General features: G+C 41.2%; 1 pseudogene; it reads left to right on the top strand.

Moving 5' to 3' along the window:
* Window positions 1-591: 591 nt before the first annotated feature.
* LOC133253355 (olfactory receptor 10AG1-like) lies at window positions 592-7330 on the top strand (annotated as a pseudogene).
* The last annotated feature ends 1292 nt before the right edge of the window (window positions 7331-8622 follow it).

Raw genomic sequence — 8622 nt, 5'->3', positions numbered from 1 at the left:
ATCCAGAGGTTCAGACCCTCCAGTCTTATACCATGGCCATTGGGCAATTCCAACAGGATATACGCTTGTGGGGTATGAACCAGGACCCAAAAGATTCTAAAGAGTCACCACTATGTGCTCCAGGAACTCAAGTCCTAATTAAAGTCTGGAAAGATGGGTCCCCAAAGGCTCAACTCCAGCCCACATGGAAGGGCCCCTACCCTGTAATACTTTCTACCCCCACAGCAGTCAAGGTACCAGGACATGACTCCTGGATTCACTACTCACGAGTCAAGCCATGGAAGAAAACAGAAGAGGACACTCAATACACCTGTGAGCCCCTGGGAGATCTCAGATACCTATTCAGAACTACCAATGAGTGTCATTCTAATGAACACCCCCAAAATCTGGTTTCTGGGGATAAGATTTCTCAGAATAACTCTAAGGAGTCAACACAGCTTGACAGAGACTGTACTCCAAGACAGACAGGAGATAGATCTTCTGATTCCTGAACAAGGAGGGACTTGATTTATCCTGGCAATGTGAATTTAAAATTGACCAATGTCCCTACTAGTCCTTGTTATGCTATATTGATGATGCTTATGATTATTCCATGTACTGTCAATTGTCTAACCTGTTTTGTCTCTGCCCAGGTCAACCAGCTACAACATGCAGTGCCAGTTCAACAAAGATATAAAACTACAGCTGACCACGGAAAATATCACACACCCTTGGACACCGCTATAAGGACTCTGAGGATTGAGACTAGCAAGAGGGGGAGGCCCAATACCCCTCGCCACCCCAGTTCAGCAGGAAGTAGCCAGAAAGACCTCGATGCCCCTATTCCCAAAGAATTGAGCCCCCCATCTCTTGAGGGGGGAATGTTAGGTAGGTAGAATAGGGAAAAGGAGTCCAAAATGGCGGTGGCTAAAAGACAAGGAAGGTCCGAGGACCAGAGTGAAAACTTCAGGAAGAACAAACAGCACTCCTGGCTAAGCCCAATTTGCATAGGGCAGGCCCAGGTGGAGGAAGAAACATATAAAAGGAGGAGCCAAAGCGCTTTCTCTCGGACTCTCTCTCCCGCGTGCATGCGCGCGCGCGCTCTCTCTCTCTTTCTCTCTCTCTCTCTCTTTCTCCCTCCCCACGCACTCCACCACTCCCTTCTCTTCCAGTCTTGGATTCTCCTGCTATCTTCTAAATAAAATAGAGCTGTAACACTGATTTGCCTAAGAGCTGTAACACAGTTTGTCCAAGACCAGAGAGCTGTGATGCGCCGAGGGCTTTAATGTCCGTTGCTCCAAATCTTTGTTGTGACGAGACAAAGAACCGAGGAACATACACTCGTGTGACACTTAGATCCTAGATCATGCAATATCAGTGGGAAAGAAAAACAGTATATGAAAGGAATGAGCGAAATTGCAACACTGTGTGCTCCAAAGTCATGGGTGCTCTCCCTGTTAGTTCTACAGAGTGGAGGTGATAATATTATTAAATTATTGGCAGAAAATTCATGGAGAATTCACATCTAAGAGTCTTGGATTTTTGTAACACTGTGATGATTGTTTTAATATCTTATTTAATTCCCACATTAACCATGTGATACCAAATCAAAGTAAATTAGAGAGCAGTTTTTCATACTGTTAAAGCAAAGAGTGAAATTTAGAAGAACAAAATTTAGCTTTTAATAAAAACAATAATAGCTAGCTTTCAAATAGATTTTCTATGAATGCCCAAACAACTTTAAGTTTCTTTACATGTATCAAATGAATTAATTCATATAGCAATCCTAACTGTTGGTACAACTGTTAGTCAGTTTTGCAGCCAAGTGATCTATGGCACATGGAGATTAAGCAGTTTGTTACACAGCTGGCAAGTGAAGCCGTGATTCGATTGCAGGCCATCTTGTCAGGTGCTGGAGTCCAGCTCCAGCAGCCAGGGATTCAACCTGAAAAGATGGACGGTGTTGGCGAATGAGACAGCCTCTCAGTTTTCTTTTGAACTGCCCATTTATTTCAAGTTTAAGATTCTTTTTTATACTTTTACAAAAACATTAGGTCAGAGGTTTGACATTTTCAGTTCCCACTCTCCCAGATTTATTACCTCCATAAATCATTGTTGCTCTTCAAACAGAGTTCCTGCTTCAGTGATTCTCTCGGAATCAGCCTTATTATTTATTATTTACCTCCTCTAATGTGCCCTATAGTTAACTTGTGATTACATTGTAACCCATGCTACATGAGTTCCCTGGTGGATTTCCCTGGTGGCTCAGAGGTTAAAGCTTCTGCCTGCAATGTGGGAGACCTGGGTTTGATCCCTGGGTTAGGAAGAGCCCCTGGAGAAGGAAATGGCAACCCACTCCAGTATTCCTGCCTGGAGAATCCCATGGACGGAGGAGCCTGGTGGGCTACAGTCCACGGGGTCGCAAAGAGTCGGACACAACTGAACGACTTCACTCACTCACTCACTCATGCTACATTCCTCAGTTTACTACTTATCTTCCTAAATCCTGTTTGCTGGTGACATCCTGAGCTCACTATCTCTTAAAAAGGCTTCTAGCTATAGTGTCTCTAAAATTCCTAACTTCTATAAGCTATAGTAAAATATGCTAACTTTACAACATTCCTTAAATCTTTAACTTCTAATTATTTTAATTATTTTTAAGCCCTAAATTCATTAAACTCCTTTGCCATAAACATTTTCCTCACAAATAGGCTTCAGATAGCAATCCCTCCCATGGCCTCAAGCTGTGGCCTCTGTGATCATCCTGGAACACTCTTTTGTAAAAGTCCTTAAACAAATGTCAGTGATTAACTTCATGAATTATTCTCTGAGCACAGCTGCAGAAGGCTTTGTGCCTTCTCATGCTCCTTTCAAGAACAATAAGAACCTTAATATTCTTTTTCAGTCAACTCAGCCGAGAAGAGGAAAAGACAAATCAGAATTACAAGGCCTAACTCCTTCATCCCGGGACCGTGCCTGCAGAATGAGGACAGGGGTCTGGGGCTGTGCCTCCATTTTGTCAGTAATGCCTAATGCGGCTCCCAACAGTCAGGATTGTATTTTTCGTCCATGACACTATGTTTAGACTATGCTTGCATGGAAAAACTTGAAACATAAAGGGTAGGGAAATGAGAAGCAGGGCTGGGACTCATGCTGAGTCAAGTGATGTCTGGAGTGCAATATTTAAGGAGGCATCAATTTAATAATGGTGCAATGCAGAGTTAGCCCTGAAACTGAGTGCATGCTCTGAGATTCTGTACTAGAGGAGTCTCATTCCTTATTTAGGTAACACCGTATCCTACTTCTGGCTCTGATGAAAGGAAAAAAAATGGAAAAAAGTAATCATCAGTGAGAAACTCATTAACTCTACAAAAAATAATTTTTCTAGGGAGTGTGTTACAACCCTGGCAACTAAAGATTTAAGAACATTATACCATATTAATAATTATAGGAGCATAATTTATGTATAAACATATTAAAAGTAATAGGTAATTTTATCAACAACATAATGTTTAATTATCTCAAGAAAGCAAACAGAAAATTTAAATAATTACTTAATATAACAGGTGATAAATAATGGAGTTAGGATTCAAACTTAAGTATGATTTAAAAAATAAACTCAAAATGGATTAAAGATCTCAATGTAAGACCAGAAACTATAAAACTCCTAGAGGAGAACACAGGCAAAACACTCTCCGACATACATCACAGCAGGATCCTCTATGACCCACCTCCCAGAATATTGGAAATAAAAGCAAAAATAAACAAATGGGACCTAATTAAACTTAAAAGCTTCTGCACAACAAAGGAAACTATTAGCAAGGTGAAAAGGCAGCCTTCAGAATGGGAGAAAATAATAACAAATGAAGCAACTGACAAACAACTAATCTCAAAAATATACAAGCAACTCCTACAGCTCAACTCCAGAAAAATAAATGACCCAATCAAAAAATGGGCCAAAGAACTAATAGACATTTCTCCAAAGAAGACATACAGATGGCTAACAAACACATGAAAAGATGCTCTAAAGCACTTATTATCAGAGAAATGCAAATCAAAATCACTATGAGGTACCATTTCATGCCAGTCAGAATGGCTGCAATCCATAAGTCTACAAGCAATAAATACTGGAGAGGGTGTGGAGAGAAGGGAACTCTCTTGCACTGTTGGTGGGAATGCAAACTAGTACAGCCACTATGGAGAACAGTGTGGAGATTCCTTAAAAAACTGGAAATAGAACTGCCTTATGATCCAGCAATCCCACTGCTGGGCATACACACTGAGGAAACCAGAAGGGAAAGAGACATGTGTACCCTAATGTTCATCGCAGCACTGTTTATAATAGCCAGGACATGGAAGCAACCTAGATGTCCATCAGCAGATGAATGGATAAGAAAGCTGTGGTACATATACACAATGGAGTATTACTCAGCCATCAAAAAGAATACATTTGAATCAGTTCTAATGAGATGGATGAAACTGGAACCTATTATACAGAGTGAAGTAAGCCAGAAAGAAAAACACCAATACAGTATACTAACGCATATATATGGAATTTAGAAAGATGGAAACAATAACCCTGTGTACAAGACAGCAAAAGAGACACCGATGTATAGATCAGTCTTATGGACTCTGTGGGAGAGGGAGAGGGTGGGGAGATTTGGGAAAATAGCATTGAAACATGTATAATATCATGTATGAAACGAGTCACCAGTCCAGGTTCGATGCACGGTACTGGATGCTTGGGGCTGGTGCACTGGGATGACCCAGAGGGAGGGGAGGGGAGGGAGGAGGGTGGAGGGTTCAGGATGGGGAACGCAGGTATACCTGTGGCGGATTCATTTCGATAAAACTAATACAATATTTTAAAGTTTAAAAATAAAATAAAATAAAAAAAAAGCACTGATTTGCAATCACAATACCAATGTGCAAATGATCAATGTATCCATCTTTGCTAAATCTCAATATCCTAGCTCAAGAAAAGTGAGTTTAGAAACTGTTATCTGAATTATTATTATTTTCGAGGGACAACAAAGACATCAGAGATGCATACAGAACACAGGGTAAAGCATGACAGGAAGTTACACAGCTAGTGAACACATTCCAGGTGACCCCTGTTTTCCCAAAGTGACCCTCTTAATTGCTTCTATCTGTATCTATTCCCACACAACTTTTCCGGAATGAAATTCTCTGATAGCCCCCACATAGTATCTTACTGAAATATATGTATTTTATTCCCCTATGTACAATCCAATATTCTCTAATTTTTTGCAAACCGCCTAATAATGTGAATTGTATATAACAACATGTATGATCAAGATCATCAAGTGAAGGAAGGGAAATGAAGAATTTAAATACGTAGCTGAAAATATATAAGGAAGATAATTTCTGTTATATTAATAGTTCTACTGAAGTACATAAAGTCGTAGAGAAATACAATAAAATTGTCAAAAAAATGTAAATATTTAAGGGAATTCCCTAGCAGCCCAATGGTTAGGACTCTGTACTTTCACTGCCATCAGCCTGAGGTTCAGTGTCTGGTTGGGGTACTGCTGCTGCTGCTGCTAAGTCGCTTCAGTCCTGTCCGACTCTGTGCGAGCCCATAGATGGCAGCCCACCAGGCTCCCCAGTCCCTGGGATTCTCCAGGCAAGAACACTGGAGTGGGTTGCCATTTCCTTCTCCAATGCATGAAAGTGAAAAGTGAAAGTGAAGTCGCTCAGTCATGCCCAACTCTTAGCGACCCCATGGACTGCAGCCTACCAGGCTCCTCCATCCATGGGATTTTCCAGGCAAGAGTACTGGAGCAGGGTGCCATTGCCTTCTCTGGATTGGGGTACTAAGATCCCGCAAACCATGAAACATGGCCACAAAATGATGTAAATATTTAAAACTGAGATCATATGGCAAAGTTGTGGTTCTATTTTCAATAACTATCAATTTGTCCAAAGCCTGTGCCAATCAGGGCATTTGGGGCTTCCCTGGTGGCTCAGGTAGTAAAGAATCCACCTGCAGTGCAGGAGACTGGGTTTGATCCCTGGGTAGGAAAGATCTCCTGGAGAAGGGAATGACAACCCACTCCAGTATTCTTGCCTATGAAATCCCATGGACAGAGGAGCCTGGCGGGCTACAGTCCATGGGATCAGAGAGTCAGACATGACTGAATAACTAACACTTTAACTTTTTTGACATTGGACTGTATTCGGAAAGAATGCCCTAAAAGATATTTCAAGGAAGAGTGTATGGTGATAACACATGGATTATAAACTGAGAAAGGGGAAATGCATACATAATAAAATTCTTAAATTAGAAACAATTGCATTGATCATGGAAATCAATCTGGATATCCTGATACAATTTATAAAACAGGCACTGACCCTTGATGGTAAAAATAAAAAGCAGATAATACATTTACCCTTTTTCACAGATGGATCACCAAGAAAAAGCACCAGAAGGTAATCTCACTAAACTGATGGAGTTTGTTCTCCTGGACTTTGCTGATGTTCCTCATCTCCAGGGGTTTTTATGTGGACGGTTCTTACTCATCTATATAATTATCTTGATGGGCAATGGCATCATATTTCTGATAACAAAACTAGACCCTGGTCTCCAGACCCCCATGTATTTTTTCCTTGGCAATTTTTCCCTTTTGGAAATCTGCTATGTGTCTGTTACACTCCCCAGAATGCTCACGAGTCTTTGGACACAAAGAAGAACAATTTCTTTAGTTGCGTGTGTCACATAAATGTGCTTCATTCTTATACTTGGGGCCACTGAGTGCTTCCTTCTGGCCGTGATGGAATTTGTAGCCCTCTGCGCTATCCTCTGGTCATAAACTACAGGGTGTTTATCCAGCTAGTGCCTGGCTCCTGGATCAGTGGAATCCCAATCCAAATAGGCCAGATAGGCTAGATTTTCTTTCTGCCCTTTTGTGGTTCTAACCTCATCAACCACTTCTTCTGTGACATCTCTCCCATACTCAAGCTGGCCTGTGGGGACACTTTTCTGAATGAAGTGTTGGTCTCCACAGTTGCTGTGCTGTTTGTTTTGGTTCCATTTCTGTTGATACTTGCCTCTTATGGCAAAATCATCTCCACAGTCTTTAAATTGCCATCAGCCATAGGTCAGGGCAAAGCCTTTTCTACCTGCTCCTCTCATCTTATGGTTGTGGCATTGTTCTTTGGATCAGGCCTTATCACATATTTAAGACCCAAGACCCAAGGCTCAGCAGGAACCGACTAAGTACTTTCCCTCTTCTACACGATTGTGATGCCTCTGTTTAATCCCATGATATACAGTCTAAGGAACAAGGATGTCATGATGGCACTGAGACAGTGGATGCAAATACCTTAGTTCCTTGAAAAACTAACTATTTCAGAAGTTGATTTCTTATATATTTATTATAAATTTTCAATATTTATCTTAAGCTCAATTTATCTGTCTATAAAGTGGTCAGTCAGTCAGTTCAGGCGCTCAGTCATGTCTGACTCTTTGTGATCCCATGATCTCCTTCAGAATGGACTGGTTGTATCTCCTTGCAGTCCAAGGGACTCTCAAGAGTCTTCTCCAACATCACAGTTCAAAAGCATCAGTTCTTCAGCACTCAGTCTTCTTCACAGTCCAACTCTCACATCAATACATGACCACTGGAAAAACCATAGCCTTGACTAGACGGAACTTTGTTGGCAAAGTAATGTCTCTGCTTTTGAATATGCTATCTAGGTTGGTCATAACTTTTCTTCCAAGGAGTAAGCATCTTTTAATTTCATGGCTGCAGTAACCATCTGCAGTGATTTTGGAGCCCCCAAAATAAAGTGTGACACCATTTCCACTGTTTCCCCATCTATTTCCCATGAAGTGATGGGACCAGATGCCATGATCTTTGTTTTCTGAATGTTCAGCTTTAGGCCAACTTTTTCACTCTTCTCTTTCACTTTCATCAAGAGGGTCTTCAGTTCCTCTTCACATTCTGCCATAAGGGTGGTGTCATCTGCATATCTGAGGTTATTGACATTTCTCCCAGCAATCTTGATTCCAGCTTGTGTTTCTTCCAGTCCAGCGTTTCTCATGATGTACTCTGCATAGAAGTTAAATAAGCAGGGTGACAATATACAGCCTTGAGATACTCCTTTTCCTATTTGGAACCAGTCTGTTGTTCCATGTCCAGTTCTAACTGTTGCTTCCTGAACTGCATACAGATTTCTCAAGAGGCAGGTCAGGTGTTCTGGTATTCCCATCTCTTTCAGAATTTTCCACAGTTTCTTGTGATCCACACAGTCAAAGGCTTTGACATAGTCAATAAAGCAGAAATAGATGTTTTTCTGGAACTCTCTTGATTTTTCCATGATCCAGCGGATGTTGACAATTTGGTCTCTGGTTCCTCTGCCTTTTCTAAAACCAGCTTGAACATCAGGAAGTTCATGGTTCACATATTGCTGAAGCCTGGCTTGGGGAATTTTGAGCATTACTTTACTAGCGTGTGAGATGAGTGCAATTATGCGGTAGTTTGAGCATTCTTTGGCATTGCCTTTCTTTGGGATTGGAATGAAAACTGACCTTCCTGTGCTGTGGCCACTGCTGAGTTTTCCAAATTTGCTGGCATACTGAGTGCAGCACTTTCACAGCATCATCTTTCAGGATTTGGA

The sequence above is a fragment of the Bos javanicus genome, chromosome 8 (genome assembly GCF_032452875.1).
Source record: "Bos javanicus breed banteng chromosome 8, ARS-OSU_banteng_1.0, whole genome shotgun sequence".
Lineage (NCBI taxonomy): Eukaryota > Metazoa > Chordata > Mammalia > Artiodactyla > Bovidae > Bos > Bos javanicus.
The sequence above is the reverse complement of the archived record's forward strand: the minus strand, read 5'-3'. Positions and strand labels throughout refer to the sequence as shown.